The 27,866-nt window shown below is 45.1% G+C and overlaps 1 protein-coding gene across 3 annotated transcripts in view; it reads right to left on the reverse strand.

The window, feature by feature from the left end:
• TANC1 (tetratricopeptide repeat, ankyrin repeat and coiled-coil containing 1) overlaps window positions 1-23,252 on the reverse strand; it is a 149,367-nt gene extending 126,115 nt beyond the window's left edge. For 2 of the 3 annotated variants that reach the window (XM_075609308.1, XM_075609306.1), the window contains exon 1: window positions 22,652-23,250. The gene's annotated coding sequence lies outside the window, so the exon portion shown is untranslated. Of the gene's footprint in view, window positions 1-22,651 lie in introns of all 3 variants that reach the window. The other variant, XM_075609307.1, reaches the window with a different exon arrangement.
• Between the last annotated feature and the right edge of the window lie 4,614 nt (window positions 23,253-27,866).

A 27,866-nucleotide genomic window follows, 5' to 3' on the forward strand; every position in this document is an offset into this window, starting at 1 on the left:
AGCACAGTTTAAAAAGACAGAGCCAGAGGTAATTAGTAAAAGTTAACCTTCACCTCCTCTCAGACCCTTTCTAATTACACAACCTCTGTGTTTGTGTCTCTAAACTTTACCATGTTATTTTTATCTTCAGAGTCTGTAGAAATGACTCATCTGCTCCCTCCATTTTCTGCACCCCATGACTTCTTGTGCGTGCGTGCTTTCAGCCAGTGCGGAAGAATGTAAAGGCAGTCCTCGGTTATCCGACACAATGCGTTACACAAAATGGCGTTGGATAGCGAAACGTTGTAAAGTGAAACACGTTTTCCCATGGGATCACTGTTTAAATGAAAGGTTCCGTTCCTGAAGGCATTTTTAATGCTAAAATACACAAAATATTTTACGCAGACAATAAGATACGCAGCACACACATAAATTATATACATATACTGTATTATATATATATATATAATATAAAAATATAATATATAGTATTAATATATAGTGAATAGATGAGAACAAGGTACTCCGTCAGGTAAATCAAGGTGGGTGCAAATCCTGTATGAAATAATAGGCAATACGATACCGGATGAGCGAATATCAGAGGCAGCACTCCACGAGGTACTCAAAAAAGATTTGTATTTCGTGAGACATCATATCCAACGTTTCGGTCCTACACACGGGACCTTTGTCAAGGTGATGTGAGAAAGGTCCCGTGTGTAGGACCGAAACGTTGGATATGATGTCTCACTAAATACAAATCTTTTTTGACTACCTCGTGGAGTGCTGCCTCTGATATTCGCTCATCCGGCATCGTATTGCCTAGTATAATATATATATATTATATACACATAAACAACTTTGCAAAGCGTCGTAAGAGCGTTGGATAAACCGTTTTGGCGTTGTAAAAATGAATATAGGTATGCATTGCACAGCGTTGGATAAGCCATTCGTTGTAAAGCGAAGCGTTGTAAAACGAGGACTGCCTGTATTATTCATAAATTATTTTGATTCTAAGCTCGTCTTGCAAGGGACTTTCTCCTCCCCCAATTTTTTTTTTGTATCCCCGTTTTTGATTATATACTACTTCATGGTCTTTACCATGTAGGTATGTATAATTGTATTTACAGAATATAGCGCCACATGTCCGTATCGCTGTACAATAGGGTACATGTATGTATAATTGTATTTATATCGTGCTTTGCAAAATTACAATACAAGGGAAATAAATTCCAAACATTGGAGAGAAGGGTAACAGGTAAACGACAACATAAGGCAAAGGGAGACCCTGGCCCGAAAACCTATGTTATTTTGGGAGGCTTACAGGTGAACAGTAGGCAGTAAAAGTGTGTTATTAAAAGTGCAGTCAGGCAGGTCAAGTGCATCTTGAGTCAGTAGTAGAGGATTTAATGAGATGCTTCTTTTAAGAGGTGATTTTTTCGCTGGGCTTTGAATGTGGAAAGTGAAGGTGCTTGACGAATATAATGAGTGGAAGAGCGTTCCATAGGTAGGGAGAGATTAGTGGAAAAGGGGCGGGAGAGGGCTCTAGCTGTTAACAGGGGAAAAGATGAGACAACCTTGGGTTGAGCGTAAGAGATGGGTAGGGGTGTAAAGAGATCAGAGCTGAGATATATGGAGGTGCAGAGCCTTAAAAGAAAGAGAATGGTGTAGTTTATACAGAAATTAATAGGAAGCCAACAGAGTTGAGGTAAGCGCAGACGCACGCCTAGAAGAGCAGACGATGATTTTGGAAGCAGCGTTTTGAATGGCTTGTAAAGGAGAAAGGTGCGAGGCAAGGAGACCATCTAAGTAAATTGCTAAAGATATACAATGAACAATATGCAGAATAGTGCTACTAGTGTATGCGGTGCTGCACATAGCAAAGCAACAGAGGCATGCAGATTCCTTATTCTGCAATCTAATGCCTGGTACCCAGGGCACAGGAAGAAACCTGGATCCCAGGGCTCCACCTTTAAGCTTGTTATATAGCAGGCGCTGGTGCGTGCTCCCGGCGTTGCGCGTGCACGTTTAGTTGTTAGGGTGCAAGCGGTGACGTGCGCGGTTAGGGGGCGTAACTGACGTCACAGCATTAGGCCGCGCTGTGATTGGTTTGCGGCGTGGCAGCAGCGCGAAAATACAATTTGATTGTAATTTCCCTGGTCTGCCGGGCCCCCGCCTGTGCGCGCGTGTCCCTAGTATAGAAACGTCTGGCTAACACATTCAATTATAATTGACGCGCACGTACGGTAGCGCACGCACCTGCACTATATTCCACGCCTTAGAGCAATTAGAATATCAGGCAGGCAGTATTTCTTTTGTGAGGTGCCTGGCCCAGCTTGGGAGGAGTCAGTTTCTGAATTGCCAGAGTGTGAAAGTAAAAGCTTTAGCTGCTAGTAATGCTGCTCTTATAGTGCCCGCGACGGCGCTCCAAAACAAAACAATGGACTCTGTCCCGAGCACTTATAGTAAGCGCCACGGGCGATGGAGTGACCAAAAATGTTGGAAGCCGGGGAAATTTGATTTTTCAGAGACTGTCGCCATTTGTGACTGTCTCTGAACCAATCAGTGACCCCGTCGCTAGCGACGTCGCTGGAAGTGAAATGATAACTTTCGCAGGTCGCGATAGCGACGTCATCAGTCGCATCGCCAGCACTATAAGCGCTGTCTAAGGTGTAGTATTCTTTAGATCAGGGGTGCGCAGGATTTTTTTGAGGGGGCGCGGCGGTTGTAGAGGCCCTGTGCTCTTCCCCAAGGCATTTAAATTAAATGCCGGGGGATCACGTGAGGCCTCTGCAACTGAACTTACCAAGGTTTAGCCGGCTTCAGATGACGCGTTGACATAAGAAGTTTGCGCACCCCTGCTTTATATTGCTAATTGCAAGATTCGCATTCTAGGTATTGTCACTTTTTTGTTTTACTTGTGTACCCAGTATATAGCCACGATCACAAGGCAAATCCAGTAACCACCCTCACACACTGTTGAGATCCAAAAGGACAAAGCAGCTGTCTGCGACTATGTACACTGCCCATGCACTTCCTTTACCAAGGTTTTGTTATAAAAGGCGTGAACAGCAGGCGTAAGCGTAAAGGATCCATGTTAAAGTCGATAAGCAGGAGAGATGGCAAAACAGTCCAAATCCGTGTTGCAGAATTCCGCGGTTCACTTTGATCAAATCTATCCCGCCCACTAAAATCCGCCTGCTGATTGATTAAAAAAAATAAATAAAGGGACTGATTCATTCAAATTCACCACTGTCTTTATCCTGTATAAGATTATAAGTACTAATTCAAATGACAAGCTCACTTTCTTATAGTACTTTCTCTCTGCATCTGCTTTGTTTGCTGTGCGTCCCCTTGTTTCTACTTGTGTGTGTCAGAAAACATGTGTTTAATTTAATCTCTATTAGGCCGAGTCCATACAAGGACAGGCCGTGCTGAGGCGTGCGGACGCTCAGCGCTGAGCCCCTGCATCCTCAATGAGGATGCCTTGAGAGGGGGCTCGCGCGAGCGTCCGCAGGCGTGCGGAGGCTTTGGAGTTTTCAGCCGAGCGCCAAGCTGTTTTTCAGCACGCTGTCGGCTGAAAACCTCCAATGAGAGTGGGGCTGCGTTCACGTCACGGCGCCGTGATGTCGGCGCCGTGACGTCGACGTCAGTGCGTCGCGGGCGATTGGCCCAGCGACGTCACTGCCCCGCCTCCCTCAGTCTCCCCCCACCTCCGATCGCGGACGCTGGCTCGCCTGTATGTGCGTGGAATCGCACAGCTTCTGCAGGCGAGCCTCAGCGTCCGCGCGGTTCAGCCCGGCTCCCCCCCTCTATGGCCCGGGCCTTAGAATATGAAGAGAGAGAAGAGGCAATCCTTTAGAGGAGGTGTAATCCTAAATACTTAAAATGGGTAAAATACCCCGTAGAGATGGATAATGACCTGGACAAAGTAACTTCTAATACATGTACCATTAAAAAGAATGAGAAAGGACCTCCAAATAGCTGCAAAATAGAGGATATATTAATGTAATACAATGTATCCATGATGTATTAACCTAATAAGTGAGTTAAATAGTTATACATTTATTAAATGTGCAATCCAAGCAATATCCTGCATGTGTTCTGTAGTATTAGATAATACTTACTACCTTATTTATTTTAAAATTCAACTCTTAATGCCATTTTTAATGAGTTTTAATATACTGAGCATCCTTTCAGTTCAATAGCAGGCTTTAGCACTCCTCCACAGCAAGATCTTTGTAACACTGTCCAGTTTGTGATAATTTGTTGCCAATATTCCCAGCAGTTTGAGCTGCAAACTGTAACAATAGATAATGTTACCTTAGTAATATAAGAATACATTGTAGCTGCTGAGTTACACTGACTGAAGGATTGATTTGAAACTGAAAAGGTAGCCATTTAGTGAACCCTGGGAAACAGAATTTGCTGATCGATCATGGGAGAACCAATAGATCGGCAACTTAGGTAATTCATTTTCAATAAAAGTCATCAAATGCTGCATATATTTAAACAAAAAATGATTATTTTTAAACTGCTTGGGGTTCCTTCTTTAAGAGACAGAAGTGAATAATAAAAGAAAACGTAATTATAAAAAGCACAAGATCGGATCTCACACTGCTACAGCTGTGGTTCTGAATAACAGAGGTTGTGTGGGTTCAACTTCTGACCCTGTTGGGTCTAACACCATGATCCATTCCTCATAAAAGGTGCCTAGGACTCATCAACCCAATAACACTGTGCGCTGTGGGAGGCGAGCGCATCAACCCAATAACACTGTGCGCTGTGGGAGGCGAGCGCATCAACCCAATAACACTGTGCGCTGTGGGAGGCGAGCGCATCAACCCAATAACACTGTGCGCTGTGGGAGGCGAGCGCATCAACCCAATAACACTGTGCGCTGTGGGAGGCGAGCGCATCAACCCAATAACACTGTGCGCTGTGGGAGGCGAGCGCATCAACCCAATAACACTGTGCGCTGTGGGAGGCGAGCGCATCAACCCAATAACACTGTGCGCTGTGGGAGGCGAGCGCATCAACCCAATAACACTGTGCGCTGTGGGAGGCGAGCGCATCAACCCAATAACACTGTGCGCTGTGGGAGGCGAGCGCATCAACCCAATAACACTGTGCGCTGTGGGAGGCGAGCGCATCAACCCAATAACACTGTGCGCTGTGGGAGGCAAGCGCATCAACCCAATAACACTGTGCGCTGTGGGAGGCGAGCGCATCAACCCAATAACACTGTGCGCTGTGGGAGGCGAGCGCATCAACCCAATAACACTGTGCGCTGTGGGAGGCGAGCGCATCAACCCAATAACACTGTGCGCTGTGGGAGGCGAGCGCATCAACCCAATAACACTGTGCGCTGTGGGAGGCGAGCGCAGTCACTTCCTGCAGTTTGTGGAGTTGTATTTATTGTAAAATAAAGTATTCCAAATCAGTATGTGTCTGGCACTCTGGCAGATGGCACAGTGAATAGTTTGTCCCTGTCCTGTTATACCGTACCCACCTTTATGCATATCCTACATGTTGCATCAAAATGAGCGCATATACCTGTAGTAAAGATAGGTCCCTGCTGCAGCTCACGCTATGGCGAGCACTGCAGGTACAAGAGGAGCCCCTTAAATGGGGCCAGGCTTACTATTATTATTATTGGCCGCCGCATTGCGCGAACAGATTTTTCAGAAAAACGGTCTTCAGATCTGGCGACGGAGCGCAGGCCACACACCCCCACGGTGGTTCAGCCAATGAGGGTGAACCTGCTAGGTGACGTCATGGCCGCACCTCCCGCTACGCCGCCCCCTCCAGCTCTACACAGACTGGGGAATAGAGCTGCACACTCCACTAGCCTGGCAGGCGCACGTGGAGCGCTGACACCGGGGACAAAGCCTAACTTTCTTCCCCTCGCTACCTTTAAAAGCAGACCACTTCTGGGCTGACAGTTTAATGTTCCTTGTGGGGCACACCAGAGATACGCTAATAGATAGATTAGCTACATGTGTGAGCAGTTCAAAAGTAGCACGAGACAGTGACACTACCCATCAGTTCACACTGCTAGAGCTGTGGCCTTGAAAAGCATTGGCTGTGGGTTCTAGTCCTGACACCATTTCAGGCATTAGGTTGGCGCCTTAGGCTTATCCTTTTAGGAAGCGTGGGAGGTGACTCATTTAAATACACTTTGTATAGCCATTAGCAGATATCTCAGCCAGGATAGATAGAGACACACACACACACACGGCGACTGCTAATAAAATTAGAAAGATGTGTGCGTGCTCCTCTTAACAATCCGAAAAATTGATTCTTAATCAAGGTCCAAATTCTTCAAAATTATTCCGGGAACAGATTGCCCTGCCCCGGAAAAATAAATCCGAAATGGCAGATTGGCCTTTTGGAGAGTGATCCGCGAACATTGGCACACCAAAGGAACCAGTCGATCCGAGGAGGATTCAAATCTGCAACAACAAAAAAATCCCCCATCGCTAATAATCAGTAACAAGTGACACAGTGCTCAATACCCAGAATCCGTGGCTGCAGTGGGGGCACGGTATGCTGTGTCCTAGACATGTGAATGTACATCTCAGAAGTGTTCCTTATCATTACTGTATCATTCATGTGATTTCAGTACTTAGCCCCTTCACTGTTGTATGTATATCTTTATTTATATAGTGTTCACAGTGTACTCAGTGCTTACAAAGACAATACATTACAGAGAAATATAGTACAATAAGCGCAACAAAGTCAGACAATAGGAAAGGAAACCCCTGCCCCGGAGAGCTTACAATCTAAGTGGTATGTTGGGAGAGTTACAGACAGCAGGTGAGGGAATAAGTGCAATAGATGGCAGTCATTGGCAGGAGTGACTGTGGGACTATAGCTTTGAGTTCAGGCTATTGGGATGCTTAATTTAAGAGGTGGGTTTTCAGATTTGTCTTGAAGGTGGGGAGCTCCACAGATAAGGGGCAGTGAAGGAAAAGGGTTTAAAGGCGAGAGAGAGCAGGAGCGGTGAAAGGGGTGGAAAGGAGAGGAGTCGAAACTGTGTTTGGGAGAAAGTGAAATTATTCTAGCAGCCGAATTTTGGATTGATTGCAGGGAAGAAAGTTATGAGGCTTGGAGGCCTGTTAGTAGTATGTTACAATAATACAGACATGAGAGGAAAGAATCAGTATCCCATTGAAAGGCTAAGTATTGTTGGCTCATCAGGAGTTTAGTGAATTAAATACTTGCTAGAAGACAACACACACACACACACACACACACACACACACACACACACACACACACACTGTGTATCCTTAATGACAGGGCCGGCTTAATGGCAGTGCCACAGGTGAAGTCACACCAAGCACCACGCTTACAGAGGCCCCGCGCTCTTCCCCACAACATTTAAACTGATCGCAGGGGAGGGCGCGGAGCCTCCGTAAGCGCCTCTTAGCTTCTATGCGGAGCTGTAAGCTTCTCCTCATAACCGGCATCCTGCTTGTGACGGTGCATCGCCATGACAACGTGATGCCACAACATCACATGGCAACACGCCGCTACAGGACGTCGCAGAGATGAGGAGCAGAAGGAAATGACTAACAAGGTAAGAGGCCCCGCGCCCTCCCCTGGCACCTAGCCCCGCCAAACTCACCGCCGGCTCGGACTCTGATCTCAGTCTCTGACTAATATTACAAGCTTTCCTCAAACGTCGCTTGGTCTGAACAGGTGACATCCAATGACTCAGTAGTAAGAAGGGAGAAACAAAATACAATTCTGTACGTATTTAACAAAAATAACTAGTTAAAGAAGCAGTCCAAGTAGCTTACATTTTTTTTTTTACAAAAAATATTTTGTTGTTTTAATACATGCAACTTTTTATTACTGTTATTGAAAACTAATTTCCTCAGCTGCAGATCGATTCGTTCTCCTGTGATCGATGAGCAAAACCCTGCTTCCCAGGATTCACTCAACGGCTGCCTGTCAGTTTCAAATCAAGCCTTTAGTCGGTGTAACGCAGCAGCTACAATGTATTCTTCTATCACTAAGGTAACATTATCTATTGTTACAGTTGGAAGCTCAAACTGCTGGGAATACTGGCAACAAATGATCACAAACAGGAAAGTGTTACAAAGATGTAGCACTGCTGGGAAAGTGTTTAAAGTCTTGTATAGAAATCAAAAGATTAACAATATACTAAAAAAAAAAAAAAAAAAAAAACAACTTATTAAAAATGCAATTAAGAGTTGAATTAAGGGGGGGGAAAAAGTAGTAAGTATTATCTAATACTACAGAACTGATTTATTTAAAAACACACATGTAGGATATTGCTGTGATTGCTCCTTTAAAATATATAATTTTTTTTCCCCTAGAGGAGATCGTGTTCTGCGCTGAAAGTAGAATGGAAGCAGGGCCCCTTCTCTCCCGTCAACAGCGATGGAGCGATCACATGACCCCTGTCGAGAAACGGTCACGTGATCGCAAGTGCCAAAGGGGCCCGTGGCACTCAAAGAGTTAAACTGAATTATTATGCAAATGAAAGCTCATCAGAGCAGGGAACGCCTTCCTATTGCCAGTCTCAATTTAAAAGCACTCTTCGCTATACAACATTGTACTACGCTCCGGCATATGTTGGCACCAAACAAATAAAAGATTATAACTGGGGCTCCAGGTCTGGTGGGTGGGCAACTCCAGTCCTCAAGGGCCACCAACAGGTCAGGTTTTCAGGATATCCCTGTCGGCGGTCCTTGGGGCCTGGAGTTGCCCACTCCTGACCTAGGTACAGAAAGAGGTGGTGCATTCAGTAGCAGAACCTGCCATTTTAACGGTTGGAGGGCCTTTTTTTTTCTCCTTAAGCAATTTAGGGCCAATAAAACTTTGTCAGTGATGAGTCAACTGTATTGGCTCTTGTGAAATAACACCTTTCACATTTACTGCGATTAGGTGGCACTAAAACAAACATTTTAGGACTATTCTATACTTACAGAAGAAACAGCTCATACACAGAGCAATTTTACACCACCACTATAAAAGCACATTCACTCTTAAAATGTAGTTCACATTTAACCTCTAATCATTTTTATCCAAGAAGTTTATCATTTGCAGATATCACCTTATGCCTACAGCTCTAATCAATACGTTTTAAAGCATCCATTCCCCCTTTCTTTTTATCATATTTTTATATGTCAAGCATGTGACAATATATAATTCTACATTCTTACCCAAGCTGCCAACCATTTGGTGCTCCTGTTGTAAATCTATAAAAATCCTGATTGTGTGACTAACATAATGGCCGCCTTCTAACTTTGTGCTGCAGTCTGGGAAATGCTGCAGCTGATATGTAACAGTATATTACTAAGTGTAACACATTATTGTTACAGCTTTCAGAGTACAGTAGGGTCTCGGTTATCCGACTTTCAGTTAACCGTCGCTCCGCTTTATCTGACATCTGCGCCCTGCCCCCTACCCCCCTTCTCCTCACATACCGGCGGTTGAAGAAGAGGAGGACTGAAGACCACAGGAGCAGTACAGGAGGGAGACAAATGATGACGGGAGAAAAGGACCATGTCAGCAGGAGAAGAAGGACCATGTCAGCGGGAGAAGAAGGACCATGTCAGCGGGAGAAGAAGGACCATGTCAGCGGGAGAAGAAGGACCATGTCAGCGGGAGAAGAAGGACCATGTCAGCGGGAGAAGAAGGACCATGACAGCGGGAGAAAAAGGACCATGTCAGCGGGAGAAGAAGGACCATGTCAGCGGGAGAAGGACCATGTCAGCGGGAGAAGAAGGACCATGTCAGCGGGAGAAGAAGGACCATGTCAGCGGGAGAAGAAGGACCATGTCAGCGGGAGAAGAAGGACCATGTCAGCGGGAGAAGGACCATATCAGCGGGAGAAGAAGGACCATGTCAGCGGGAGAAGAAGGACCATGTCAGCGGGAGAAGAAGGACCATGTCAGCAGAGAAGAAGGACCATCTCAGCGGGAGAAGGAGGACCGAGTCAGTGGAGGAAAGGAGTTAAGATAGCGGGCGGCTGCAGGATGAGACCATGTGAGTGCAGCAGGAGCAGAGCGGCACAGGAGAACAACCGGGGAGGAGCGGGCTGTAACAGCAGCAGACACCGCAAGTCAGATGTCTGCCGCTGTTATACCGCGTTCCTCCCCGGCCGTTCTCCTATGCTGCTCTTGCTCCGCTCACATGGACTCATCCTGCAGCCGCCCGCTGTCTTAACTCCTTTCCTCCGCTGACATGGTCCTTTTCTCCCACCGCCAGCTGTCTTCCTCCTGTGCCACTCCCGTGGTCTTCAGTCCTCCTCTTCTGCCACGGCCAGTAAGCGAGAAGGGTGGTCCGCAGATATCGGATAATACTTTCCATATTATCCGTCATTTTCAGTTATCCGACACGTATCGGTCTTAGGTCGGATATCTAAGACTCTACTATAATACACAGTCTGCTGTTTACAACACAACTACAGATCTGTGTTTGTGATACTTTGTTGCTAAAGTGCAGAGCTGAAAAAGGTGTGCGAGAGGCCGTTTCAAAAGAGGACAACCAAAAAGGATTTTGAGTACATTAAAAGTAATAAAAAATGGCATTAGGAGTTTAAAAAAAAAAAAAAAACTGAATTATCTAATACTTCAGAACTTATTTATTTTTTAAATTAAAAAAAAAAAAATTTGGATTTTGCACATTTTGCTGCTTTAAGAGCTCTCCGAATCTGTCCCGACATGTTTTTTTCCCCGTTCTTTTCTTTCTGTTCTCATTCTTCACGAACATTGATTCTGACAGCTATATTAAAAAAAAAAGGGTATTTATGATGGAGAGGGAATCCAGATATCCTAAATAGGACTTCCAGAAAGCCGACATTCTGATTTCTCTCAGACCTTCAGTGAATGCCACAATTCAATTACTGCAAAGAGGAAGCAGGAACTCTCTATGTAAAAACAAATATCACCTGTGACACATCCAGCAGCCCCACTCCATCACTACATTTCAGTTCCTATACTATTTTCATTTGCTTGAGAAAGCGAGTTCTGAACTGTGTTTGCAACATCTCCTCTGATATTCTGGAAGTAGGAGAGTCAATGATGTATGTGTGTGTTTGGGCTCTTTTCCATGGAAACTGATGTAAATGTCCAAAGTGCAGACTTGAAGAAACTCCCACTGATAACATTATTTATACCTTCCGCTGATGCAGGGAGGGCAGTACATGGAGTGGCGTTTGTACGTCAGGGGACAGTCATAAAAATGCTGCACACATCAGGAACGGTAACCGAGGCAGAGTACCTTGATAAAGAGCCAACGCTTGAAACGCGTAGGTGTGGGCCTCCTGCCTGTGTATGCTGCTTTTTTCTTCATGATTCTAATAAATTAGCCTTTTTTCGCTTTGGGAATGCTCTCCTTGTTTTGATCTATTCCATTGGGAAGTAGTGCTGTGTCTTTTTGTTCCTGCTTTTGTACCTTTGAAGAGATGCTAGGGCAGGGGTGCTCAACCCAGTCCTCAAGACCCCCCAACAGGTCATGTTTTCAGGATATCCCTGCTTCAGCACAGATGGCTCAATCAGTGGCTTAGTCGAAAACGGAGTCACCAGTGCTGATACAGGGCTATCCTGACAACCTGACCTGTCTGGGGGGGGGGGGGGATGGGGGTGTCTTCAGGACTGGAGTTGAAAACCCGAGCTGGGGAACAGATACAGAGTGCGATATACGGCACAGCAAGTGTTGCAAGCATTTGAAATTCATTGTTGTCCCTATATACAATGGCAGAGAAGGGGTTAACCGGTTTGGATTCTTTAAAGTGAGATTTTTTTGCTCTTTCCAATTCGGTGTTTATGTTTAAATCCCGCTGCTCCGTTCAGGAGATGTTAGCGTCTAAAATATTAAAAAGCGCCTGGGAGATTGAAATGGCGGTTTCCTCAGCGCAGTAAAGGTGACCAGGCTATTCGAAGGACATTCTGCAGACATCACACACCTGTAACAGGACATACACCATGATTGATGCTTTCTTTCTTTTTTTAACCAAACTACAAGTATTTAGCTAGTTTGTAAACATTGTAATCTGAAACCTGGGGGTCTTCGCACTTTGTTTCGCTCCTCCTTTGGCATCATGTCAGAACCTGCCCCCAGCTTGTGCGTACAAAGTACCTCCCATTTATTCTTCCACTACAAAGGGCACCGTTTACAGACAGAGTCTCCATTTCAGGGCCCATGCTGAGAACGTAATTATGTTTTTTTTTGCTTGTTTGTCTTAAAAGATAATAAAAAGTTTCAATTTAAGGATAATTACATTTATTTCAAAATGGGCTGTTAGATTGCCAAGTTCCTACAAAATGTTTTCTTTTGGAATCTGAGTCCAGGAGTTGAGAGAACACACTATTTCCAGGGGTGGCCAAATCCAGTCCTCAAGGACCACCAACAGGTCAGGTTTTAAGGATATCCCTGCTTCAGCACATTGGCTCAGGCAGAATGGCTGTGCCACTTGTAATGAAGACGGGATATCCCTGGCCTGTTGGTGGCCCTTGAGGACTGGATTTGGCCGCCCCGGCATTATTCTGTCCATATCAGAGCTTTGCATTGGCCGTTTGCTACTACACATCTTTGGGTTAACACGTATGCCCATAATCCATGTGAAGCGCCCTCTACTCTTCCCATTCAGCAGCAACAAGGAACTCACTGAAACACCTATTCTATATAATGGGGAGATGGAGGTTTTACTCCCATTCATTTCTCCAACACAGAGAGAACGTCTTCTCAGAATATTAAATAGGAGCCTTTGTGACAATTCTCTTTTAAATGTCCTTATTCTAAAATCGATATGAAAATGTGTTATTGGATCTTTGTAGGAAAACGTCCTGCTTATAAACATTCCTTGGTGACACAGCTCTCTGTACAGCTGGGTTGTACTGGTACCAACTTTCAACTTGCTAGGTTTTTTTTTTTTCTTCGATTTTTGTGCCAATATGTTTGTGTAAAGGAGTAAGAATTAAATGTGTGTGAACCTGCGGGGATCCGCTTTGCTGAGGTTCCAGCCACACTTTTCAGAAAGACCTACCGAAATGGCCCAAAATGCTAAATGGGGTTATTTTAAGGGACGAAATAGCAGCCCTGGGACATATAAGAAAATATTTATTTTAAGTTCGATCCAATTTTTAAACTGAAAGTTATGGAAAACGCAAAGCCCATTGACTCGTCACATACCGTACTTGTAACAAAGTGAAATAGGTGGTATTCACCAAGTTCGACTAAGGCCGCAGCCATGGTGCGAGCGACAACGCACGCGGCTCTAACAAAATGCAGGGGTTCTATGGGGCCGGCCATAGTGCGCGCGAGGAAGAACGACGACGCGGCAGATTTTTTTGAAAGACAAACCATTCTTTTTTTTCATGCGACGGCTGCGTCACGTGAGCGGTTCAGCCAATGAGGGCCAACCGGCCTCGTGACATCACGGCCACACATCCGCCACGCCTCCCAGTCACGAGCGATCTGAAGTTCACAGATCGCTCAAGCGACAGGTGCACGCAACGCCATGCGCTCCTGCACGATATACGACGCGTAAGTGAGCAAACAGTTTGTATTTTAATAAGAAGTTGAGCATCTATCTTTAACCCCTTCACTGTCCGCGGGACTGTGACACTTTGCTGTCCAAGTTCTTCTAGAAGACTAGAAAAATTGTGACACGTATTATACTGATAATGGGAAATGTATCAGCAGTCATATGGTAAATATGGGATACTATTGCGCTGATCGCTATGCAGAACAAATACAGAAACCCTGCTCTCCTCCCAAAGGGACTTGGAATTTATTAGTGAGATTCTACGTTTTGATCGTCAGTTTAATAAAAAAAAAGGAGTCATTTTGTTGCATCTTTTGATCAAATTTTTTTAGGATGTATGCTCCCATCACTCAGTGAGCTCTGTAATTGTGACATTACATATATTGATTAAAGTTAAGGTTAACCTAAATGACTTTAAAGCGACATTTTATATTCTCTACCCCCTGTAACCCTCTAAAAATGATCCGGCCAGAGTAAAAATATAATAAAACTATCAGAATATGGACCATACGCTTTCAAACCTATTTAGAACGGGGGGGGGGGGGGGGGGAGAAACACGACAGCCGTGCACACCCATTGCAGGTTAGCCCTCTAAATAATGTAAGTGTATTCACTACTTGGTCAAAATAAAGCAGGGCATTATTTAACCCTTAATATGATGGCTGAATCTACCGTACTTTCCAAAGGATATTGCAGTTCAGTCAGTTAGAAAAAAACATTTTCCTTTTATGACCTTGAGTAAGGAGAAATGGTTTGCGGTACACTTAACACCACATTAAACCTAGAGACAGCACCACTAGGTATTTCCTGTGATTGGAACTTACATTCTGGGGTAGAGAGGCACGGAAATCTCTATCTACACTCTTTAGGGAGCTTGCCAAGCATGGACTTAAAATAAACCTAGGGCTTGCTTCTGGCAGGCTGTGAGGGGCTGATCCCTTGGCTATGTAGAATATCCAGGAAAACAAGGTAATATGCAAACATACAAATCAACAGAGTGCTGCCACATTCCCCCAAGGCCTAACATGTTGGAGGCCTCGTTATCCTTGGCACTGTGTGAGATGTTGACTTGAAGCTAACTTTTGCGTATTGTTCTTTTTGTTCTAACCACACCCTGTTGGTTTATTAGTAAAAAAAAAGCTTTTTATCTGCTTACAGCAGTGATTTTTAACTAGGGTTCCGCGAGCGCCCCTCTGGGGTTCCGGAGCCATGGGGGGAGGGGGAAGAGAGCTGGGATAACTCTCCCAGCTGTCCCAGGCCGGCATCGCGGCAGCACCCTACGCAGCAGTGACCCAGCGCCTCCCCAGCGCAGCCGCTGTGATTCTTCCTCTCCGCGTTCCTGTCGGCGCCGGAAGTCGTGTGTGTAGAAGAGAGAGGGGGAGTGTGAGCGTCTGAGAGTGTGAGTGTGTGAATTTCACAATCTAATTCTGGTGTTCCTTAACCAAAAAAAGGGTTGAAAACCACTGACTTACCAAACGAGAAATAGACTGACCAAAATTCCTTCACTAAATTGCAGGCTTCTGAAACAGTGCAGGGCAAAGGAGGATTCAGAGTCTATCAATGTGTCTCACACGCTTGTTAGAGACGCAACACCATGAAGGGATAAGGCAGATCATCTTATTCAAATGAATGGGTGTAAAACCCACTAGCACAAGTAATGTGCTTCATAGCATATTGAGTAAGGACCTAAAATCACGGGAGGGAATAGGCAGATTAGCACAGTCTCTCTTTAGCTTCCTTCCTGTATAATTAAACCTCAAAGTTTTAGCCTGTTGATTTAAATGTGCAGTACATCACATACGGGAATGAAATCTGCCATGTTATGCAAAATCACATTATTTAAAATAAAATAAAAAAAATGTAACACTAGATCCGATTTAAGATTCGTTTAGTAGATCTGCACACACACACACACACACACACACACACACACACACACACACACACACACACACACACACACACACCTTTTGTTAGGGGCTCAAATCCAACTGATGAAAGAATGCACATAAGATATTTAAGACAAATAGATACGGGCAAAGTTGTAAATTAAGTCTTCTGTTAAGAATAAGAAAACACGGCAGCAGGCAAATTACCTAAATAGAAAAAGTACTGGAGATTTCCTGTCATGTATTGCAAACAGTGTGAGAGAACCGTGATCTGGGTTCAATATTATATTGCAAAGCAGGTATAAACCAACCTCACACTGATGATACCAATCAAGGTTGAAACATGTCTGTGAGTGGTTTGACTTGCTTTGCTAGTCCAAAGCTGTGCTTAAAAGTTGTGTGAACGGTGATGCATCTGCTTAAATGGGCTCCATGTGTATGGATATTCCAGGCAAAAGGTGACACATTTTGTGCTCATTTGCATGTTATTCCCCAGAATCCCTTGCTGCAGTGGGAGCACTGTATGTTAGGTGATAATGGTTGAAGGGCAGGAGTGCAGACCTGTCTAAGGCTAAGGCCCCGGTATCGCTGCTGTAACGCGCACCCGCGCTTTTGGCGGCGCGTTCAGCCGATTCCCCGGTCTGCAGCTCACTGCAGGAGGAGAGACCGGGGGGGGGGGGGGCGTGGCGGAGGAGTGACGGGGGCGCGGCCATGACGTCACCCGGCAGGTTTGCCCTCATTGGCTGAACCGCCGGGGGGCGTGCCTAATCGCTCGACGCGAGTCCTGCTCTCAATTCTATTGAGAGCAGGAGTAGCTCTCGAGCGAGCGCTGCGGCCCCCCCTCGCAGCGGGCCTGGCGCCATTGCGGGGAGGGCTCTCGCGCGTGCAGCGTCCGCCACAGCGGACGCTGTTGTAGGCAGCGGGGGCAAGGCCTTAGACATGTGAATGTGCTCACAAGTGATATTCTTTATATGCATCACTTGTGAGCATATTCAAATGTCTCAGACAGGTCAGCAACCCTGCTTTTCGCCATTATCACGTAGCATACAGTGCTTCCACTGCAGCAACGGATTCTGGGGAATGACATGCAAATGAGCAGTGTCACATTTTGCCTCAAATCTATTTTTACATGGAACCCTTATAATCTTATGCTCGCTGCATTACACAGCTTTCAATACATACACACAACTAACGTTGAGACCACTTAGAAATAGTTGTAAGGCTTAAAATGAGACAGGCACTGAGGATCAATACATTTATTGTACGTCTGGTTCCAAAAATATATGTTTGGATGGGCTAGTACTTTACACAGAGAGAATTTGAACATTGACCAAAGTGCAATTCTGCAGTTGTAATGTTAATTTTTCCACATGACGTGGGTGTAATTGGTGTACTAAATTTATTTTGATATGGGAAAACAATCTTTTCCCAGTAAGTTAATAGACGGCTACATGTACTGTAATCCCCTTAGTACTAAAATGGGCTACAATTTATTTTTGTGCTGCATTCCTCTCCAGTCCTGGTCACATACTTCCTGTCAAATCCTTCAGCCGTTTTCTGTTCCAGATTGGACATTTTTTAAGTAAAAGGATATTACATGGCTCCGACTTTCTGCAGTTCTGATACATAGCAAGATGAATATTTTATTTTTGATGTGATATGTTTGACACCTGTTGTGTTGGGAGGAAGTTGCAGTTTTATGGCAAAAGAGCGGAATATTATTTGCCACCTTAAATACCAACTGCAAGAGACGGGTTGCTTGTTGGTGCATGTTGCTTGCAAACCACACATTGCAGAGCAAAGAATCATCAAAGTTACCTTCCACCCCCTAACAAAGCCCTTTGATGACTCAAGAATCCTTACACAGAACGTCGCATTTGGATGCTGTCTATACAGCCCGGAAAAAAATATATAGCAAGAACAGCAAATTCTTCTGAATTTTGCCATTAAGAAAACATTATTGAAGCAGAATGTTCATACCACAGGAATTATCCACACAGATGGTACAGCTCCTTCTTATTCACAATAGCTGATCCATGACAAAAAAAAAGTAAGGCTTCCACATAAATCATCTTGTATACATGTACATATATTTTTCTGGGATTTTAGGACTGACTGCTTCCTGCATCTGTGATTACAAACAGAACTTCTGTAAACCATTTGCTGCAGTAGAATATGCGATATCCATGGAGTAGCTTATTATGTAATAAGCTCCAAAGAACGTTAACAAATGACAGACGTAGAATGGTGGTCAAATTTAGGATGGTCCCTCTCGCAAAGGTGCAGGTTAGGCCCGGGCCATGGTGCCTTCGCCTGAGCCGAGGCGTACGGAGGCTGTTGGAGAGCGGGTGCTTTCTCTGGCCAAGGTGCCGGGCCGTGGGAGGGGCGTGCCTATTGCCTCATGGAGCTGGTTGGCCCTCATGGGGCGAACCGCTTATGTGACCGGCCTGTCGCGCCAAGAAATCAGTTTGAACTGATTTCTTTCGCCACACGCGCACGCCACATGTATGCGAATACTGCCTTAAGGCAGTCTGCACGGTCTGCAACACCATGGCCCCAGCCTTACAATATCAACATTTTATATGTTCTTCTTTCTGTAGATGTATGTATACATATACTGTTTACACATTTGAAAAATTAAGTGGCACTCCTTGAAAAAATGGTTTTACTAAAGTTTATAGCTCACATATCATACAAGCAACAATAAGCAATACATCACCAGACAAGAAGCCTGGTGAGAAGACAAAGCACACTGGATGAAGTGAAGAAAATCAACTGTATTGAAGTGCAATAAGTGAAACCAACGTTTCGGGCCGCTATGCCATCATCGGGGTGGTGAAGGTCCCACAGCAAACCGAAATGTTGGTTTGACTTTCTGGACTTCAATACAATTGATTTTCATCACTTCATCCAGTGTGCTGTGCCTTCCCTCCAGTTGATGTATAATTATAGATCACACTAAATACTGTATATAAGCAAGCCAATCACTTTACTGTAACAATAGTGACATCATCAATCATTAGTCACTTGCAAATCAAGCAGAAAAGAAGTCTGAAATGCTAATTGACTATTTCTTTCAAATAATAAAGTTACTGGATAATGGAAGTCAAATAAAAATCTAACAAGTCCCATTTAATTCACACTGTAATAGAAAGACACTTTCTTGCAATTACCGAGTAACAAAACATCATGTAACTTTGTGGACTATTCTGAGAGGCCTTTCACATGACATTCACCGGCTATCAAAACAACACCAGAGATAAATCAGTAGCAGCACTAGGTCATCCTCTTCAGAAAAGCACAGTCACATTTCAATAGATGTACATTCCTTTATCCCGTCACTTGACACAATTAGAATAGAAATTGCGGGGCACGCTGTGAAACAGGTTACAAAGCCATATTTAGTGCTTAAAACTTTTACTTTTTGGCACCAATGAATTTAGTGCAGAGAAGTATAAGAATTAGTTAACAGTTCAATTGTGTGAGATTTGTGCTGTATAAGTGCTCACACAAATCATACTACCGAAAGGTGAAATCACTTTATTAGACAAGGGATGTGCAATGGATATAACATATAAGCCCCATAACGCACTGAAGACAGAGAGGGGCCTGCAGTGTGCTACAAAGGGATTATTATAGGTGCATTCCCACGTAGAACTAATCCACCTGCAAACTCTGGAGATACAGCGTAAAATGTTGTAGGCCGAACAATGCCCCAAAATTATTTCCAACCTCTGTCTCTTTTTACTTTGAGTGAGGCACAGCAGGTCTTGAGCATCCTAGGGACAGACATTTTTTATCAGCACAACCGGGGAGGTAAGGGCTGAGAGCATTGTAATGCAAGTTAAAACCCCACTGCCTGCACTTTATAAATAAGCAGTGCCACATCTGTGGACATTGGGAAAAGAAGTGCTGATTTTGGCCAATGCGAAATGGCATTCTGAACCTTGTTACTTACTGGGGCTGAGAGAGAAATTGGCCCAAAATTAAACTTGCGAGATACATGCCCTCCTACTGTCTCTGTACGTTCTCCCTACCTACCAATTAGATTGTAAGCTCCTCGGAGCAGGGACTCCTTCCTTAATGTTACTTTTACAGTATGTCTGAAGCACTTATTCCCATGATCTGTTATTTATATGACACTAGCTGAGAGACCCGGCGTTGCCCGGGATATAATTTGGGGGGGGGCGTACGACAGGGTTAGGCTTCCCCCCCCCCCCCTTGACAGCTAGGTGGGTGACTGAGTTGACTGAGTGTGTGGGTGACTGGGTGACTGACTGAATGGGTGACTGACTGAATGGGTGACTGGGTGACTGAATGGGTGGGTAACTGAGTGGGTGACTGAGTGGGTGGGTGACTGAGTGGGTGGGTGGGTGACTGGGTGAAAGTGGGTGACTGGGTGAAAGTGACTGGGTGGGTGACTGGGTGGGTGTGTGGGTGGGTGACTGAGTGGGTGACTGAGTGAGTGGGTGACTGAGTGAGTGGGTGACTGAGTGGGTGGGTGACTGAGTGGGTGGGTGACTGGGTGAAAGTGGGTGACTGGGTGAAAGTGACTGGGTGGGTGACTGGGTGGGTGTGTGGGTGACTGAGTGGGTGACTGGGTGTGTGGGTGACTGAGTGGGTGACTGGGTGGGTGTGTGGGTGGGTGACTGAGTGGGTGACTGAGTGAGTGGGTGGGTGAGTGAGTGGGTGGGTGACTGAGTGGGTGGGTGACTAAGTGAGTTTTTGGGTGACTAAGTGAGTGGGTGGGTGACTGAGTGGGTGGGTGACTGAGTGAGTGACTGAGTGGGTGACTGAGTGAGTGGGTGGGTGGCTGGGTGGGTGAAAGTGACTGGGTGGGTGTGTGGGTGACTGGGTGACAGTGCGTGGGTGGGAGACGGTGTGTGACTTACCTTGACCCCGTGGCATCTGGCTGGGGCAGGAGGTGAGTTCGGGAAGCTGGGGGGGGGGCAAGAGTGGCAGGAGTCCCGCGCCGCGCTTCCCCTCTCCGGTAGCGTCACACGTGATGGGGAGTCCCGCGCCGCGCTTCCCCTCTCCGGTAGCGGCGCACGTGAGGGGGAGTCCCGCGCCGCGCTTCCCCTCTCCGGTAGCGGCGCACGTGAGGGGGAGTCCCGCGCCGCGCTTCCCCTCTCCGGTAGCGGCGCACGTGATGGGGAGTCCCGCGACGCTTCCCCTCTCCGGTAGCGGCACACGTGATGGGGAGTCCCGCGCCGCTTCCCCTCTCCGGTAAAGGCGTACGTGATGGGGAGTCCCGCGCCGCTTCCCCTCTCCGGTAGCGGCGCACGTGATGGGGAGTCCCGCGCCGCTTCCCCTCTCCGGTAGCGGCGCACGTGATGGGGAGTCCCGCGCCGCTTCCCCTCTCCGGTAGCGGCGCACGTGAGGGGGAGAGCAGGAGGGCCGCGCCGTGAGGGGGGAGGAGCCTGGAGTTTGCTGCTGAGCAGCAGGGCCGCGCTTCCTCCGCGGCGCACGGTGAGGGTGATGGTGCGGCTGGGGATGTTGCGGAGCGTGGGGATTTGGGTGAGGGGGGAGAGAGTGAGGGGCACCGGGAGAGTGAGGGGCACCGGGAGAGTGAGGGGCACCGGGAGAGGAGGGGCACCGGGAGAGGAGGGGGGGGGGGGTGTGGAAGGTGAGCTGCGGTCCAACTGACTGGGGAGAGTGTGTGTCCCTGTGTGTGTGTGTCCCTGTGTGTGTGTGTCCCTGTGTGTGTGTGTCCCTGTGTGTCCTTTGGCCCGTCACTCCGCCTCAGGCCAATGAGAGGTGTGCGGGGGCGGACCAAGGGACCAATGAGATTTCCCCTAGGGACACCGGACATCCAGGCAGGCAGGCTGGCATGCATGCATGCAGGCAGGCAGGCAAACATACAGTGCTTTCACTAATATAGTATAAGATGTATTACTACTGTGAAGCGCTATGTACATTTTATGGCGCTATACAAATAAAGACATACATACATACATACATACATGGCACCTTTAAAGCAGACATATCGATGGCGGTCAGGAAACACTACTTGGTAACTTCGCTCATGTATCCGATTAGAGGCCCACGTCTGCTTACCGAGATAAGAACTCACAAATATAGCCAGATATACAATGCTTTGAATAAAAGAGCAAGTTGACTAGGCCATGGCTTTTATGCCACAGGTAATTAGCACACCCTGTAGAGGCCAGATATAACTAGCATCCTTGCACAAAACGTCAGCCTCTAAGAGCCATTGACACCATGACACAGATCCACTCCCCCAGCCTGGCCAGTTTCCATGGGAAGATCTTCTTGGGTCAAATAATCTACTGCTACGTGTAAACATCTTCAGACAATGCTACCAACCCCTGCAAGACCAAAGCTTCACAAATACACACTGAATGACAGACACAACCACCAGAGCTCAGATATATAGAGGCGCTGTGAGGTAACCACATGGTGCCTCAGTCAACACCAAAGCTGCCTGTGCATTAGGTCGGAGATTGGCATAAATGTCTTAACAGGGAGTTTAGCAACCCTGGCAGCAAAAGGTCTTTAACTGGTAATAAGGCACACCAAGAATACAGGACATGATTTCAAACTGAGGAGATACCGCATGGAATTTATTTTTCTCTTTATCTAATTACCCTCACATCACACAGTAATAATGCTGGGGTTGGTTTACCATTGGGTAATTTGACACCTACAATTTAAAAAAAACAGCAATTGGGGCAGTTCTGGTATTAAGTTACTCGCATGCAACCTCACAAATTGAGGCCATTTATTATGCAACAATAAGACACCCAATTTAAGTACCATTACCTGGCACCTAAACCTTGAAAGGTGATTACCTGGTAACTAGGGATCACTACCTGCCACTAAGGAATGTTAGGAATGTGATCACTGCCATGTGGGGGATAAGGCATGGCAGTTACACACTTCAAAGTTACCTTGAGGCAGAACTACGCCGACTTGCAAAAATTAACCCCATCCCTGCCAAGAGGACCCTGCAACCCTATGGCATTGAAGAGGTTAAGATTTATGGTGCAATATTTTTTTTGTTTTTTTAGCAGCCCAGAGAATGAAGTATAAGTAACCTATCCCCTGGGCTGCATCGATATTACCTCCCTATGTCTAAATATCACAACCAGTCACCTATAGACCAGACAATACTATGAAGAATCCAATTTACAGGAGCTAGGAAGAACTTTCCTGCCCATTGGAAATCTACCCCAGCCTGCAGCAGCAGCACCTGAGACAAGAAGCCACCCTGGGGTACTATGGAAGCTGTGCTCACCTTGCGGTTGAAGTCTTTAGGGGAAGAGATCACGTTGAAGTGGAGCAGGGAGAGCTGCTGGGAGCCGGAGGGAGGGTTATAAGGAGGGAGAGGTGCAGCTGGGGCTCTGCCAGGACATGTCCTCACACCCTTGCTGCCTTTAGGGGGGGCCTTCCTGGGTAACCCCCAACTATAGCACACACAAAGTGGGGGTCCTCCTTATCTCTCCTTTCCCCTACACCCTTTCCTTATCCTCAGCACCCCAATATTTCACTTCCTCTAACCCACTGGTCTCAATGCTTTCTCTATCGCTTCCACTCCACCTCCCTCTCTCTTCTCTACAGCCCTCTTACCGTTCCTACTCTGCACCCTCTTACATACCCCTCTGCTTCTCTATTATCCCCCAATCCCTTCCCTAAACTTTCTTCTTCTAACTCTATCGCACTCCCTTTCTTCTCCCACTGGAGTCTTCCTGTCTTCCTCTCCTCCTCCTCCTCTTCTCCTCCAACCTCTCCTCCTCCCCCCGGCGTCGGATACACCGCAGGAAGTCCCGGGATCGCGGCTTCTCCCTCCGGCTGCAGGGACCCACCGGGCAGCTCCGGGTGCACAGCGCTCAACTACCAATGCGCCGCCTCCTGCAGTACCGGAAGCGGCCGCTAGTTGGCGCTTACAAAACTACTGTGATTACAGTGTTTGCAACTGGAAGTACTGGGCTGAATATTGATGTATACCAGGGACATAGAAATAAAGTGAAGTTGCCTTTAAAATATACATATCTGCAGTATAGTAGAAATTGTGCAAACTGCTTCTTTTTGGGTTTCATGTATATGATATCTATTTTTGTATTATTTGCATACATGATGACAGTGTCACAGCGTTGTATGTAGAGTTTTGTAGACACAATTAGCCCCTGCTGTGTCAAGCTTACAATCTAATTTTGGTGCCTGAGACAAGGGGATGAGGGATTTGCACAGGGTCAAAAGGAAAGGTGACGCTGGGATCTGAACACTGTTCACCAGCGTGTGTGTGTGTGTGTGTGTGTGTGTGTGTGTGTGTGTGTGTGTGTGTGTGTGTGTGTGTGTGTGTGTGTGTGTGTGTGTGTGTGTGTGTGTGTGTGTGTGTGTGTGTGTGTGTGTGTGTATCTAAGTTCAAAATCACATCCATTTCCTCCTTTGTTTCTAGAGTTATAAACATTATTCAGGTATTTAATAATGGTAATTACTAAGATTTCGGGTTTCTTGATAGCAAAAAAACAAATTGGAAAACTATTGATTTTGGTCTGAGTGACTGCATTGAGGTATATGGGACTGCTTATGCTAAAAATCAGTAAGACTTGCAGAAAATTAGTTAGGGTTGACATGTCTGCATATGTGCTGCAGTTAACGCAGTTTTAGAAATAAGGCCCTGTATGTCCATTTGGGTGTTCAGTGTCCAATCTAATGGCTAAAGACGACAGTCATGTTTCGTACCAATAATGTTGTGTGGACGCTCCGAAAAGCAATGGATTAGATATTCCCAGGTTTATTTAGTACCCTATACATTTATATTGTTGAGTTGATGGTCCGAGGGCGACTTGGGTGAGCAAGTTGGGTATGTTCTTAAATTCCATTAGATGCCTTGAACCTCTCCCAGCCTGACCTCTGAGAAAACACCACAGCTCGGGAGAACATTGAGAACACACAAGAAAAACATATGAGAATAATTAACAAGAACAGCTGAAGTTTTTCCGCATAGCTTGAAATCTATTTCAGGACCGGTGGAGGTTTGTCATTCACTGCTGTCTAAACTAGTCTTTGCCATCACAAGAACTGCAATTATGTCCACTCAACCTCTCCAAGAAAAGCTTGTAAACCACATGTGCAGTATGAAATGTTCATGTTGATTCCATAAAAACACAATAGACAATCTACACTAATAGTGTATTTATCATTGCCAAAAACACAGCGAGATACACAAAAGGAATGTTAGATAAACTGCAATGCATTTGAAATAAAGTGAATTTCTGCCAGTAAGCTTTTGAAAAATCCATAACAAATCAAAACACGCAAAATTATTTTGTTCTCCATTTAAAAAAAAAAAACAATTAGAATTCTTAAATACACATAAAGCAGCACTCTGTGCTGAGCGCTTTTTTTTTTTTTTTTAAGTTTAGTTTCTTACTTCAAGACATCTCTTCTGGTGCTTTTCAACGCTGTTTTTATTATTAATATCTGTCACTCCATTCAGAAAATAAAAGCGTTTCAAATATTAAGTGTCTGGGAGGTAAAAATGGAGCACTTCCAAGAGTCCTGTGCCGTCTGAGATTAAGAAAATACTCCTTTTTTCTAATGTTACTTTTATGTCCGAAGCGCTTATTCCCATAATATTATGTTATGTGTATTACTGCTGTGAAAGCGCTATATACATAGATGGCACTATATAAATAAAGATATACATACATAAAGAGGGGTAGGACATAATTATGGGACAAGATATTAACATTATATGGGTTATACTCGTATAGGCATCTGTGGGGTATTGCTGCTGTAGGCCGTGATTATACCAGAAATCGCCGGCAGCATCATGTGGAAGGGACACAAATTGCAGAAAGCGTATGTAGGTTTACTAACCAGTGCGCCGCCCGGAGCTGCAGGGCGGCGGTCTTCTGAAAGGATTGTCAAAATTGTTTCTGGCAGGCGACGGCCGTGTCACGTGAGCAGTTCAGCCAATGAGGGCGAACCGCTCATGGCCACGCCTCCACAACACCTTCCTGTCTCCCCTGTATGTTCAAGATGCTGCTCGGCGTCAGCGCAGGGTGATTTGTACTCACAGGATATCTTCTGCCAATTCAGAGTTTATTACATTTCCCTTGTCCCTTGAATGTGTGAATTGGGTGTTCGGCTGCTATGGGGACAGACTGCAGTTATAAGGGCTCTCCGTCCTTCAGAAATACCGGTCAAAATGATATGTTTGGGATACAGAGATGTAATATTTTAATGTATTCAGGAAACTAATCACGCTAGTTTAAAAACGCACACCATTTGGATTCATATAACGCTGCCCTCGTATGCTTTGTACAGTATTTAATTGCAAAAATATTGTATACATTATGCATTTTTTTTTATTGAGGCACCTGTATGTTACACGATATGGTCCATTATCCTGGCTCATACATGCACCATTTCCCAATTCCTCTTTAGTCTTAGAGAGAAAATAAAAGCTGCCGCCCAGTGGCATCTGGTATAATCAAGGCCTTTAACACGTCAGCAATATTGTTACTTTCTATAAGGAACATCTTTATGCTTAAAAGACATTTTAACAATTATATTTAAAAAAAAAATTATTTCAGTTATGAAACATGTTTTAGTGAATGACACAAACATTTCAGACATGTTGTGGTTTATATATAATGCTGGAAGGGCTCGTGAAGCGATTAATTCCGCTAGATCACTGGTTCCCAACTCTAGTCCCCAAGAACCCCCAACATTATTATTTGAAAGAAATAGCCCATTGGTATTGCTGACTTTGTTGTGCTGTCTTTTGTGTTTGATTTTCAAGTGGCTAATGATTGATAATTTGGAGTCTGAAATGTTGACTGATTGTTACAGTAAAGTGATTGGCTTGGTTATTATACAAGTCAGATTTTAAGGCTATCCCTGCTTCAGAAAAGAAACAAATAATGGGGGAGCACACAATGAGCAGTAAATAATAGGCAAAATTCCTTAAAACACAAAGTATAGACTGGATTCCCACAGATGTGGGAGATACCAGTCCCAGTGCTCAAGGGGTAAATACCCCAGTCAAAGCACTGACAGTGGTACAATGGAAGGAGGATGTAAGTCTCTATAGTGGATGGGGTGAAGGATGTGTGAATATATATATATATATATATATATATATATATATATATATATATATATATATATATATATATATATATATATATATATATATATATATATATATATATATATACAGTGGTTGACAAATCACCAAAAAATCTACGTATGCTGCTTGGGCCAATAGGAGCTCGCCACGATGTTAAATCCACTCGCCCGGGGCGAGCAAATGTATAGGTTTGTCGAACAATGTGTGTATATATATATATATATATATATATATATATATATATATATATATACACACAGCTCAACTCCGTTATAGCGCGATCCGTTACAACGCGAATCCGCTTATAACGCGATGCTAGCGTGGCTCCCAATTTACGTATTTATGAATATTTTACAACACGATTATTGGTATCTTAAATACTTTATTGTACAACGCATACAATTGTACATTATTTCTAACGCGATCCGTTTATAGCGCGATGTGATTCTTTGGACCCCAAGCACAGCGTTATAAGGGGGTTGAGCTGTATATATATATATATATATATATATATATATATATATATATATATATATATAATTACTCACACGGCCCTGTGTGAGTGCCAATCCAAAAATAGGTATCTTTTCCTTGGACTTCTTTATAGAATGTCTGTTGTCTGGTCACAGTTCCTCCCCTGTGTCCCCATCTCAAGTGGTGATCTCCACCTCAGTCCAACTCAGTAAAAAGTGAATACATTTATTACATAAAAAATAACGCTGCACTTACACATTGGTTTGACTGCATCGGTGCTTGCAGGGTCTGTTTCCAGCTTAAGACTCAGGATTAGTCCCCACTTCCGCATCCGGATCCTGGGGTCGTGACCTCAGCTCTGACAGGTTCCCTATGGTGGCCCACTGCAGACAGTTCTAGACCAACGCGTTTTGCCTCGTAACAAAACAAGTAAAAACACAAAAGCGCACCAAGATGAGAGATAGATATTGTATTAGCAACAAATAATAAAATTAGTAACTTACATATAAAATTTCTTTAATAATCCCTGATCTGGTGTCTATCACAGGAGTAGGGCATCACATAGGAAATATGAAGGGTAATCTCAGTTCTAAGAGATCAGACCCGCGCGCTGGTGCTGTCTCTGTTTCCTCTCCTGTCCTCCACGTGTGGTAGCGTGGTGCAGAGTGTAGCACACATGTGCAGGAACCGGGGCCTTCAATAGGTGTCCTTAGGATGCCTGTCCGTTTTTGATAGCATAAAAAACGGACAGGCATCCTAAGGACACCTATTGAAGGCCCCGGTTCCTGCACATGTGTGCTACACTCTGCACCACGCTACCACACGTGGAGGACAGGAGAGGAAACAGAGACAGCCCCAGCGCGCGGGTCTGATCTCTTAGAACTGAGATTACCCT

Source organism: Ascaphus truei, chromosome 7 (genome assembly GCF_040206685.1).
Source record: "Ascaphus truei isolate aAscTru1 chromosome 7, aAscTru1.hap1, whole genome shotgun sequence".
Taxonomy (NCBI): Eukaryota; Metazoa; Chordata; class Amphibia; order Anura; family Ascaphidae; genus Ascaphus; species Ascaphus truei.